Source organism: Podarcis erhardii, assembly GCF_964252035.2.
Source record: "Podarcis erhardii genome assembly, chromosome: 5".
Lineage (NCBI taxonomy): Eukaryota > Metazoa > Chordata > Lepidosauria > Squamata > Lacertidae > Podarcis > Podarcis erhardii.
Window position 1 is genome coordinate 36,838,861 of NC_138509.1, and position 13,309 is coordinate 36,852,169.

A 13,309-nucleotide genomic window follows, 5' to 3' on the forward strand; every position below is an offset into this window, starting at 1 on the left:
GCACTCTCTGAGGCCATGGGGCTGTTCTGCTTGATGGTGGCATTCCTCATTCTCTTTGCAATGTGAAGGAGTCGGATGTGCTGCCTGTCATATGCTCTCCTCTCTTTCCCCCCTGTGTTTAGTCCAGTGTGTATGACAGCCTGATTGTTCTGTGGCAGATAGGGGAAGCCCATCTGTTAACCAAATCTGTCCAGCTCAGAGGGGGCAAGTAAATAAATACTGTATTGGTATAGAAAAAAGAAAGAAAGAAAGAAAGAAAGAAAGAAAGAAAGAAAGAAAGAAGGAAAGAAAAAGATAAAACATCAAACATTACAAACTTCCCTAAGCAGGGCTGCCTTCAGATGTCTTCTGAAAGTCAGATAGTTGTTTATTTCCTTGACATCTGATGGGAGGGTGGGTGCCACTACCGAGAAGGCCCTCTGCTTGGTTCCCTGTAACCTCACTTCTTGCAGTGAAGGAACTTCCAGAGCTGGACCTCAGTGTCTGGGCTGAACGATGGGGGTGGAGACGCTCCTTCAGGTATACTGGGCCGAGGCCGTTTAGGGCTCTAAAGGTCAGGACCAACACTTTGAACTGTGCTCAGAAAAGTATTGGGAGCCAATGTAGTATGGTTGTATCTTTGAGGATGAGGGTCTCGCAGCCCCATCTATTTTTGTGGTTCAAAATAAAGCGAGCCTTAATAGCTAGACTTTCTAATCAACATGACAAAGCCAGTGTGATGTAATCACTACAGCAACTGGGGCACTCCAGATGTTTGGGACTACAGTGCCTGCCAGCATGATCAATAGTCGTGGATGATGGGAGTTATAATCCAGAATATCAGGAAGGCTACCAGGTTGGGCAAGGTTAGGTTAGAGTGTTCACCTAGCATCAGTTCTCTACCTGCAGACCTCCCAAGTGCCCTGGAAAAAATGAGACACCCTGTTTTTTCGCACGAGATCATGGCAGCCATTTTCAGTGTCATGTTCTTGTGTGCTCTGGCCCTGAAAAAAACAACACTCTCTTTTGGTGCCGCATGCACAGGTCCTGTGATTCACCCAGGAGTGCATCTTGGAAGACTCGTGCTGCAGTTTTGGACAGTATGCCGATCTTCCCCTCCCTCCCCCCCCCCTCTCTCTACCCCTCCTAACTCACAAAGTTGTTGTAAGACTAAAATGAGTGAATGGAACCATGGCACCTTGGACTCTTTAGATGAAGGGCAAAAGGGAAAGGGGGAAAAAAACAGTGATCTCTGTTTCAGCCTGTTGGGTCACCTTGTTGAATATGGTGTGACTTCCAGGAAACAAACTGACACTCGGAATGCCTGATTGGAATGGAATGGTCTTGAGTAGTCAAGTCAAAACAAGTTATAGAACTTCGGCACTCCCTCTGCGTATAGCAGTAGCTTCCCAAGGCCTTTGCCCTTCATTGAACTCACTGGTTGTAACGTGACACTTCCCAGGCATGCTTCCCCTTCCTCGCTCAACCTATGCAACCCAAACAAAGCCCGATTTTTATATATATATATATATATATATATATATATATATATATATATATATTCCTGATTCTATTGGAGACAGTGGCAGTGGCAGGTAAGCCTCAGAAATGAAAGCTATACAGAGTGATAGAAATCCCCAGGCAGTTTCAATGCTACTCATTGCATAGCATTTGTGTTTAATTGCTTAATCGGTTAAGTCAACCTGCTTCCAACCCCTGTTCTCCTGTTTGTTAACAAAGAGATTTCAAAGCCTGGCTGTAAAGTTTTAGTTTAGCTCCTGCAAAGGCAGCTGTTCCCACGGTGGTGAGGCAAGAACATCCTGCATGTCTGAAAAACAAAATGTGGGGAATTCCCAGCCAATAGGGATGGACCGAGCTGTCAATTTTCGTTCTCCCAATTTCTCTTTTTCCCCCAGTCTAAAATTCAGTTTGCCACGTTGCTGCAGCAGTTTGCAATTTATTTATTTGAAATTAATCAGTGTTCTGTTGCAAACTTTTCCTAATCAACACATTTCCGTATGCATGTTTTAACAAATATACACATTTTTGCAAGCCGTTTTCACTCATACATGCATGTTATTTTCGCTAACGTTCCCTTAATATATGCATTTTTGCAGCTGGCTGGAGAACTGCACTGCAGAATTCACAAAAATGCAAATTTCTAAGAATAATGTTGCTTGATGCTTCTGGGAAAGTGTGAATTTGCTAAGTTTTCCTTTAACTACAAACTACATCAAATTTCACCTCCGTCGACAGATGCACAGCCCCAACGCTGGCATGATCTCAGTAATAAATTGCATTTAATCAAATAACATTGAACTGGATTGATTGTTTGGTTCACTGCAGAAAGGGCTATTGTCTTGCTGCCTCCCATTTCTTATTTCTACCATTTTCTCTTAAAATGCGAGCTCTTTCTAGCCCAGAGCCAAAAGGCCATCAATTTGACTTTTCACTTTTGATTAAAAAAACCACCGCCATTGTGTGAGTATATAATGGCAGGAACACTTGCGGACTTGCCTCTTGGTGGGACAGGGCCTAGATTTCCAGCTGCTACAAATAGGTGTAGCTCTGCCTGATATGATCTACTATTCCGCTTCTTGGAAGCATCCTGGCTAGATGTTGATAGTCATTCCATCAGCACAGTAAGGAACCTCAAAGATGTAGATGGCGGAGTCTTGAAAACGATGATTCAACTCAGTGCTATTGGTGTATTAAACCACCTTCCAATCTTGGATCTGTAGTCGTGCCCACAAACATCACAAGCATGACAAGGTCCAAAAGGACAGGGCAGGTGGGGGCACAGAGGCGCTTTCCCTTTACTGTAAGTATTTTGTTTCATGTTACTGAGTGAATAATTTCCCTTGCTTTAGAGGCAGGAGGATCACTTCCCTGATGCCTATCACATTCACTGGTCTTGCTCTTGGAACATTAAGATGCCTTTCCATTTTTATTTAATTTTTTAGTGTTGCTAGAGCTGGTTAGTGTTGGGTCACAAGTTCTGAGATACAAATAAAAAATACATCTCGTGGGTCTGAATTTGCTTATATGACGGATGAAATTATATTTGTGTACTTTCATTTATTTATTACATTTACATACCAGTGTGGTGTTGTGGTTAAGAGCCAGTGTGGTGTTGTGGTTAAGAGCGGTAGACTTGTAATCTGGGGAACTGGGTTCGCGTCTCCGCTCCTCCACATGCAGCTGCTGGGTGACCTTGGGCTAGTCACATTTCTCTGAAGTCTCTTAGCCTTACACCTCACAGAGTGTTTGTTGTGGGGGAGGAAGGGAAAGGAGAATGTTAGCCGCTTTGAGATTCCTTCGGGTAGTGATAAAGCGGGATATCAAATGCAAACTTTTATCTGCCAAGAATCTCAAGGTAGGGCACATGGTTTGCATCCTCCCCATTTCATCCTCACAACAACCCTGTGAGGTAGGTTAGGCTACAAGATGGTGACTGGCCCAAGGTCACCCAGTGAGTGGCTGAGCGGGGAATCAAACCCTGATCTCCCAGGTCCTAGTCCAACACTCTAACCATTATGCCACAATGCATCGACCCCTGTCATCCCTTCCCTTCATGGCTGTGGATGGCAAGAAGCCACGGGGTGAGGAGAAGGAAGAGGTTTTCAAATCCAATCCCCCAGTGCCCCTTGGAAAATGTGGTTTTCTCAAGAGTCACTGCAAGGTAATTTCCTTGGGGCTACCAGGAGTGAAGGATTGGTAAGAAGGAAAGGAGGACTTGAGGAGGGTGGGGGCTTCAAATTCAGCTAGGCTGAACTTGGACCAGTTTAACTATCTGTTGAGCTATTTCTAGATTTTGTGGGAAACGGCGGTGCTTATTTCCAAGTCAATTTGGTGTGAGACATGGGTGGTCCACCCACTACTTATTCTGCCTGTTGTTTGTGCACGGCTCCCGTCTGAGTGTGAAACAAAAAAACCAATCCCTGTCTAAATGAATAAATTTCTTTTAAATCTACCAGCGTGGCTCAGCAAATTAGCGGTGATGATGCACAGCCAGGCTGTTGAGACAAAAGAGCTGATAATAAAAGAAAGAGTGAAAAATCTCAGAATCTGGCACATGCCTGCTCGGAACAGCAGAGCCTTCTTGTGTCAGGTCCTTAAAATAGAACTGAATCATGCTGGTTGCATCATTTACTACAGGGCTTTTAAAAACAGGTCTTCAGTGATGACGGCGTTCTTTTTACCATAACTGCGAGGAGCATTCAATTTTATCTCTGAATGTCGCAGTGACGAATGTTTGGGTGCTGTTGGGGTGTGTGAATGTTATTGTGGCACTCGCCTTTAATGGAAGCAGCAGAAGCAGCTGCCTCACACAGAAATTCAAGGAGGTGAAGCTTCGCTGGCCTCTTACCTTCATGCCAGGAAGGGCTTTGCTTATTAAATCCCCACGTCTTCAGCACTGTTAAAAGTACAGGAAGCGGTGTCATTAGAGGGATGGAAAGAAAGAAAATGGTGGGAACAGACCCTAAGTGAACCCATGCCCTCCAACATTTCTCCAATGAAAATAGGGGCATCCTATTCCATACTAGTACTACTGTACTATAATAATAATTTTACTGTTTATACCCCACCCATCTGAATGGGTTGCCCCAGCCATTCTGGGCAACTTCCAATGTGTATTGAACTGGTGTAATGTCCTGATTTCAGAGCTCAACTAGAACTGAGGGACCTATTTCAAATTTCCACTAATTGGCTGACCTCAGAGTTTATTTGTGGGCTTCTGATAGGTATCTAGTACACACTGTGAGGACAGGATGCTACCTATGGTGGGTCTTTGGCCCAATCCAGCACAGCTCTTCTTATGTTCTTATGCCAATCACTATTCCTCACCCTCAGAGCCAGCTCAGTCATTAGATAATCTGAAGGTGGCAGAAGTCCCCAAGGCAGAAGCTTCATGGCTGCCCCAGCGGTGTCGCAGAGGCAGTGAAATGCGCGAGATCTTGCCCCAAATTGGCACTGATGCTGCCACTGCTTCACTGCCAGCAGTGGAGGTGGCAGGGCAAGCAGAGAAGCAGAAACAGTGGCAGCAGGTGTAAGGTGGCATTTCTTGTCTGAAGCGGTGAAACAGGAAGCACCACCCCTGCTCGTCCTGATCTACCTTGTAGGGTTGTTGAAGCAATAAGGTGGGGAGGTGGGGAGGAGAACCATGAGCACACTGGAGGAAGGAGTAGGATAAAACCTTAAGAATAAATTTTTAAAAAAGTGGCAACTGGGAAATTACATTGAACCTCCAAGGGCATGTTGCATGATCTTAGTAATGAAAAGACGGAGAGTTGCAACAGCTGTTCTGCAGGATCAAAAGGACTTTTGGGTGGGCGTGTTTTGTATACTTGGAGACCCAAGTATGGGAAACCCTCCTTTAAAGTAAGAATTGCTCTTTTAGTTTTAGCTGTAGATCAGGGGTAGCCAGTGTGGTACCCTCCAAAAGTCATGTGATGTAATTCTCATGCTGGCTGCGTCCAATAACTCTTTGCAGTATCTGGAGGGGCCCACATTCGCCACCCTCACTGTAGAATATTGACTTTCACACTATGTGCAAAGGAAACTTCTCACTGCGAAGACTACACCAATAATTGGTTGAACTCTGAGCTTTTCATGCTGGATCAGAGCTGTCACTAGACAACAATAAAACCTGTGGCTTGCAGCTTCCATACTGGGTTTTCCTTTCCACTTGCCTCCAGCAATACCGTTAAAATAATAGTTTCTAAAAGAATCCTGCTGTTCAAATTATGCTAGAATTGTCAGTTCTTTTCAAAGACTGTTAATCTCCCACAGCATGTGACCTGCTCAAAATGTTCACATACGGAAGAATTGCACTGGGGAAATGTGAAGAATCTCCTTACCGTTTTTATTTATTTATTTTTGCGCCAGCAGACTGGAAAGACTGTCTGTGTCGATGTAAGTGACATAGGTATGAAGAAACAATGCAGAATACCTGCCATCTTCCTGTAGCCAATTCCATATGTACAATACAAGATTATGTGTTAAAAGATTCAAGCGTTCTGTTTTTTAAACCTCCCTTATTTTCAGCATGGCAGAAAAGGGTTATAGTTAAGGTGCATGATCTGCAGCAGAAAGGTTATGGGAGTTAGGTGGAATTTGCAAGGACGGGGGAGAGATTTGATGCCATTTGCATTTAAAGGCAAACCTACCTGATTCGAACTTTCAGAAACAATAAGCAGACTGGAACACAACCATCCTTTGAAATTTGCATTTCTCTGAATTTTTCAATGCAGTTCTCCAACCAAGCGCAAAAATGCATATGCTAAGGTAAAGTGTACATAAAAATACACATATGGGTGAGAGTAGGGCTCAAAAAATGCATTTTTTTTAGGGGAAATCGCTTTGTCAAAATGTGTATATTAAGGAAAATTCTGTTGCTAAAATGTGTAAATTAGGAGAGATTTGTACTAAAACACTGGTGAATTTTCATGATGACTATTAGAAAAAACTGATATGGAAATGTGGGGCGCTCAATTTAAGACTGGGAAAATTAGAAACTGAGAGAAGCTGACATTGACAGATCCCTCTGTAACCTGCAAATCCATGGTCAACTGTTTTTCTTGCTGCTTTCCAGGAACTTCTGCTTCTTTTCCTTGATCTCTACGGCATCATCTTCATCCAGTGTCACTGGCCTTTAACAGTAGCAAGTAGAGGAAATGGCAGCAAGAGTGCTCATACTGAAGTAAGAAAGGGTGGCAGAGATTCCCAGATGGTTGGGACAGAAACCATCACTCTTGGCACGAGAGTGAGGGAAATGTGGATATTCCGGTCTCACAAGCTACTGATGTGAGGGATTTGGATCAACAACATGAATGGTTCTCTGCAGAGGCATCTGGGTCTTCTCTGATGCTATCTGCATCGCCCCTGGTATTGTTCCTCACTCATTTTCCCTTTAAAGTTCAGGTTTCACTAAAGAGTTGTTGGTGGCTGACTTTCAGAAGGAAGGGCAGGCTATTCTCTATCAGCTATAAATTGTTTACAACTAGAAGAGAACAAATATATTCTCATGCGAGAGGAATGCTTGCTAATGTAATCGCGACTCTCGGAGTATTAAAGTATTGCTCACTTGGGAACACATATACTTAGGTAACTGATCTCCAGGCTCCAGCCAAGTAGCCTGGATGAGTAAAAATAAAAATGTTTATGATTATCACTTGGTATTTAATTTTCAGATTAAGCCTTATTGAATGTTGCTTGCAGCAAATCACTTCATGTATTTGAGTTGTGTTGCAGACATGAAAGGAATACAAAGGTTGCAATAACAATTTGAGGCAAGTTTGGAAGCAGTGCTTGTGCCTGGTTATTCCCTGGAAGAAGACAGGATTGTGCTGTTGCTTTTCATTTGTCCCAAACAAATCTTCTTAAGTGGCACACTAAAAACCCCAGCATTTTTTAAATGAATGCATAAACCAGGAAAACAAATTCAAGAAAATCCAAAGGAGAGAGAAACAAAAAAGAACAAGAGAAGAAATCAACCAAAGATATGTACAGTATGTGTCTCACATGTATACACATGTACAGAGTGTGTACAATTATAGGTACACAATCAGGAATATTTTATATTTTATTCCAAATTTCCAAGGATACTGTGTGCAGCTGTTCAAGAATGTTCAAACAGGTAGCATATATAATAAAAGTTCTTCCATGGCACGTGCAAAATACCAATTATGAGCAATTTTTTTTATCCCTAAAATGTTCAAACTATGGAGTGTTTTTCATCTTTGTGCAATAGTCTGCCTCGCAGCAACCAGGAAAAATGTTACGAGATCCTTGGATTTTACTGTTTTCTTGTTCAAATATAAGCAATGTAAAAGTTGTGGGAAATTGTGTCAGGGAAAATTGGTTTGCAAAAAATGTGCATACAAAAATATGTTTGTTTGGAGAAATTCACACTTAAATGTTGATGGATTTTCATGAGGACTTAAAAAAAAATCACAGACTGATATGGTAATGTAGAGAACTGAACTTTAAACCTGGGAAAAGCTGAGAGCGACTGGAATTGACAGTTTTGCCCATCTCTAAGGAGAGGGCCATTAGTATGAGTCCCATGGGCCCCACAAAAACATTTGCTATGGTTTAGTAGAGAGAACAATTGTCACAGGGATCCAAAGCAGGCTTTGCTCCGATGAAAAAAGATGAAAAAGCGTATTTTTAAAGTATTTGCTGTTTTATCAAGAATGGTTTGCCATTTGGAATTTTCATCCCTGAGAATAAATCTTCTTAGCAATACTAAAATGTGACTAATTTATAAAGCAGTACCCCATGAAAGACTCTCATGATGGTTAACACACCAGCAGCCACCACTTGCCATATTCCATCAATCTCAAACACTTAAAATACCTCCACACCCCACTAATCCTCACCAAGAGCCACCACCTGTTTTTCCACACTCCCCACTCTAGTTTGCCCTTCACGCCAGAGCTCAGATTTCCAACAAAGGCTTTGAAGTGCTCAAAGCTCTTCTATATCCATTCCCTCAGTAATCTTTGTTAAGAGTCCAGCAAGGTAGGACCGTGTCAGCACCACCATCTTGCAGATGGAGGCTTGAGGTTGAGAGAATCTTTCCAAACACAAATATTTCAGTTGTGGCTGAGGTACAATCTAACGACACTACTGATGTCCTGGCTCATAGCTCACAGCCTCAGCCACAGCTTGAGCCTGTGGCAGGGCCTTTTCCATCACGGCCCCACTTGATTTCATGTCAGTGTCGAGTGCAGGGATTGGCTGCCATTGGGATTTGGCTCCAAATTTAAAAGGTGCCCAAGTTAAGCTCTACAAGTTGGTGAACTGGACAACCAGTTTGTCTGCCCCGGGTGCTAGGCCTAGAGGGGGCTGCAGGGGATGCTGCAACAATGAAGAACAACGGAAGGTAAGAGGCGGTGAGGTACTGAATTTTGGCATTGCACTGATATTTTAAAGCCCCAAGTCTGCCACTCCTGGGAGCTCTCCCTTTTTTCTTTTTTTTCTTTTTTGCATTCATGTTCACACTTTATTTGCATTTTTGTACACATTACTTTTTAAACCTTTTTAAAATTTAATTTTTTAAAATTTTCTTTTGACAAAGTAATAATCACAAATAAATAAGAATAAAAATGTGCACCCCACCACCGAGACCATTCTATTGTAACTATCCAACCTCCTCAAATGTCAACACCGCTTGCGATGGTTTGACCCCTTTCCGTTTTAACAGTACAAATTCTACAAACACCCTCCATATCTCCTCAAAATCATTTCTCCTGCATATTCCCTGTCTTAGCTTAATGGCACATATTTTATCATTATTAGCTATATCCCACACTTCTTTATACCATTCTTCCATTTTATATTCTGCTTTCCCTTTCCACTTCCTAGCTATAATAGCAATTTGTGCAGCTGTCAATAAATTTGTGAGCAAGTCCTTCATAGCCTGCGAACCTTCCAGCCCATCGTAAATTGATGATAATGCTACATCTGGACTTTTGGTCAGCTTTAACCCAGAGATTTCTGTTATCTCCCCTGGGAGCTCATTCTAATGCTCTCAAAGGTTACTCTATGGCTTTACATGTCCAACACCAACTGGACGTCACCAGGTTGGTTACTCCTGCTCTAGGGTGTCCTTTTAACTGTGCATTCCTGGTGATTTGGACTCATGATGGGGCAGCGATACATAATCCTGCTTTCAGGACTGTTTGTGCCTGTAAAAGTTTTTGTGTGGACACATTGGATCATTTCCAACAAGTGCTTGGAAATGCAAACAGTGTCGAATTCTGGGGTGTTCTTAGATATCTTAAACACATGCTTGGAACTATCTTCTTCAGGTGAGAAAATGCTGGAATGTTTTGCAGACAGTGACTGGGCTAATTTGCCTGCTAGAAAGTCAATAAATGGACTAGTAATACAGTTTGGAGGTTCCCTGATCGAATGGAAATCTCGAAAACAGGGTCTTGCAAGTGTATTCTTCACTGAAGCTGAGTACTCTGAGTGAATTGTGCTGTGAACTGGTCTATTTTAAACAGTTATTGATTGACATGGGAGTTAAATGTGAATCTCCAATAGAGATTCTCTATAGATAATCAGGCATGTATGTCTCTTGCTAAATCTGATCATTTTAAAGGAGAATCAAAACATATTGAAATAAAATAAAGTGGTACCCTGGTTCTTGAACGTAATCCATTCTGGAAGTCCGTCCGACTTCCAAAACGTCCGAAAACCAAGGCATGGCTTCCGATTGGCGCAGGCATCCCAGAAACAATAGCCGACAGCTGCATCAGACATTTGGCTTCCGAAAAACATTCGGAAACCAGAACACTTACTTCCGGGTTTTCGGCGTGCAGAAGCTGATTTGTTTGTCAACTAAGCTGTTCAAGAACCAAGGTTCCACTGTACCAGAATATAAAATGTAATGAGGCACAGAATGTAATTATGCCGGTGTTTACAGTGAAAGTAACCAGAATATTGCTGATGCAATGACAAAACCTCTGACATTCCTGGAACGTTAAATGATGGCTGAACGTTTGGGTTTGGATAACCATACTAAGTAAGCACTCTGTTTATGCTCTGTAAATAGTTGTTCTGAAAAGACTGAGAGGGAGTGTTGGGGGTATTGGTCATTCGTTTTCAGAAACTGTCTTCATGAATTTCTGCATGTAAGATTAAACTCTGTCTATGAAGCTGGATTGTTTACACAGGTGCAAAGATAAGACAGTGAAGTCATGGACATGCACAGTGCATTATTGTGAGAGTAACTAAAAGAGAGTTTTGGTTTTGGACTGTGCTGAGAGGATGCAAGCGGATCTGCCACTGTGGGGATCCACAGCAGTCTCTGTAAATAGTAACCGTTAAGCTTAATGACAGGCAATAAAGTAATCTGCCTAGAACAATTGTGTGTTGCTTATCAATCAAGACTCAGGACCGATTTCCTCACACTTCCCTGCGGACTGTATTTCAACTCTGCTAAACGCCTGGTCAGAAGTGTGTCGGGTGAATCTGTTTGTAGCAGCTTTCACGCCATAAACAACCACAAATATTTGGTTTTGTAAATAAATTGCTGAGGGCAAAGTCAATTTGGAATGAGGATAATCTTTCCTTAATAGATGCATGCTTTCAGTGCCTTCACTGAAAAATAGCTTCAGCATCCGTTTTAGTTGATGCCAAACATGTTGACGAAAGGGTGGGTAATTTTGACTTGGCCTTTTAAGAAAATGTTGGTAGGTTTACTTGCTGGCTGCATCCAAGTCAATACCTTAGCAATCCTCAATATCTCCCTTGTGCTAGTTGACATTTACAGATCAACCACCTGTCAACCAAAAACAGTATTTAAAGTTCCAAATATGAATGGCTTAAGTGCTGCACATTTTTCTATAATTGTAGCAATGGGCAGGGTAATTCACCAGATTTCTGTTTATGGAGGTTCATGGAGAGAGCAGTTGCTACAAATATCTTTCATCCCTTCTGTTCAAATTGCAGACGCATTTTACAGAAGTGGTTCTGTGCACAGAGAAATCCCTTCTGTAGAATTTCCTCTCTACTCTCTTGAAATAGGTTTGTGTCTCCCATCAGTACTGAAATGAATTGAATATGGTATCTCTGCAGTAGCAGGCCTCAAATCTGCCAGGTCCACTGTTCTGGTCTCACCAGTAGCCAACCAGATACTTCTGAGAAATCCACAAGGGGAACAGGAATGTCCTTCCCTCTCCCTCCTGCCCCACAGTATTTGGTATTCAGTCACTGCTTCTGAGCATGGAGGTTTTGTTTAGCTATCTATTAACAGACCTATCCACAGGGGTGCCAACTTGGATAAAATATTGTGGCGGCCCAGGTATGCCCCACCCCACATAACTTATCACAGGATGCTGTGCACTCACACCATTTGAATGGGAATGCCCATCAACTTTGTGGAGACCCAGCCCCTTAAAATATTTTATTATGGCAGCCAAAGCCCCCACAGCCCTTAGGAGTTGCTCCTATGCCTATCCATCATGATTTTTGTCTTAATTCAGAAGTAAGGGACCAGATATTGTTATGCTCCAGACGTTCTTGCTGTTGAACTCCACTCCCATCAGCCCCAGCCAGCATGGTCAACGATCAGGGATGATGGGAGCTGTAGTCCAGTGATATTTGAAGGGCTGTAGGTTCTCCACCCCTGGTCAGATTCCTTTGTTTCTTTATAAATAAGCAAGAACAAAACCAAACCAATGCAACGACTGATACTTATAAAGTTTTCTATTCAATTCACACCAAGTAGAGGGCACTTTAGTTTTAGCTTCCCTTTTTATTTTAACAAGCGTATTCAGAAACAAACAAAAGCAGAGACTTTGTGTGTGTTAATGGAGGCTTTATGTGTGTTTTCTGAGGAGATATAGTAACGTGGACATGGCATAGCTAGCAGCTGCCTTGAGAGGGGCAGTTCTGAAAGGGGCCTATAAATGTGGTATAAATGAGAGCATGGTGTGCAACTGATGTAATTCTTTCTTTTTCTTTTTCTGAACAATAATTTTTATTGATTTTCAATTACAATAATCCAATGGTAGCCTCATTATAACAATGCCAAATTACAATGCAATTGCTAATCCGAATCATTCAGATGCCAGGTTATATAATTTAGGTGGTCTCCCACGTGCTAGAATTGATGGTTTGATAATTTAGTTTGTTTCTGTGTTCCAAGATCTTATTCCTCTCAATTACATTCCATTCAAAATTACCATCCTTTATTTAACAACTGCAATATTAACTACATCCATTCTTCTTGACACATTAAATCATTTATAAACTTATAGCTGAACCTATATCCTTATTCCTCCTGTGTGTGACAATTATTCTGTCCATGGTGTTCCTTCCTGTCCTTGTAAAATGTTATGTCTATCTTTTCCCAGGCGATGCTTCCATCATGCCTTGGGCAGAGCTAATATCCCATTGTTGTTTCAAAAGTTCTCCATTGCTCCGTCGTCTGGTTCATTGTTTTACAACTTTTAACAAAAAGCTCCCGAAGATCTGTGTTCACATTGTTTTACAACTTCAACAGCAGCTGCAAAAATCACACTGTTCCAGTATAAGTTCTGTTTTCGACATTCCCCCCCCCCCCCGAGCCTGGGAAGGAGAGTGATCTAAACACGATTCAGATAGCTCAGTAATGAGCCTTCCTTGGCAAGCACGCAGTTTCCATTCACCCCCCTGTTCACCCGAAATTAAGCAGATATACTTCTCACCCATCAAACCAAATTCCAAGTCCTTCCAGCACCATTCAGTTCAATCCACAAACAATAGAGAATAAAGAAAAGTCAGCTCTAAGTTTCCGTTTTGCAAAATAGAGCTTTCCTCCCTTTTCCCTTCC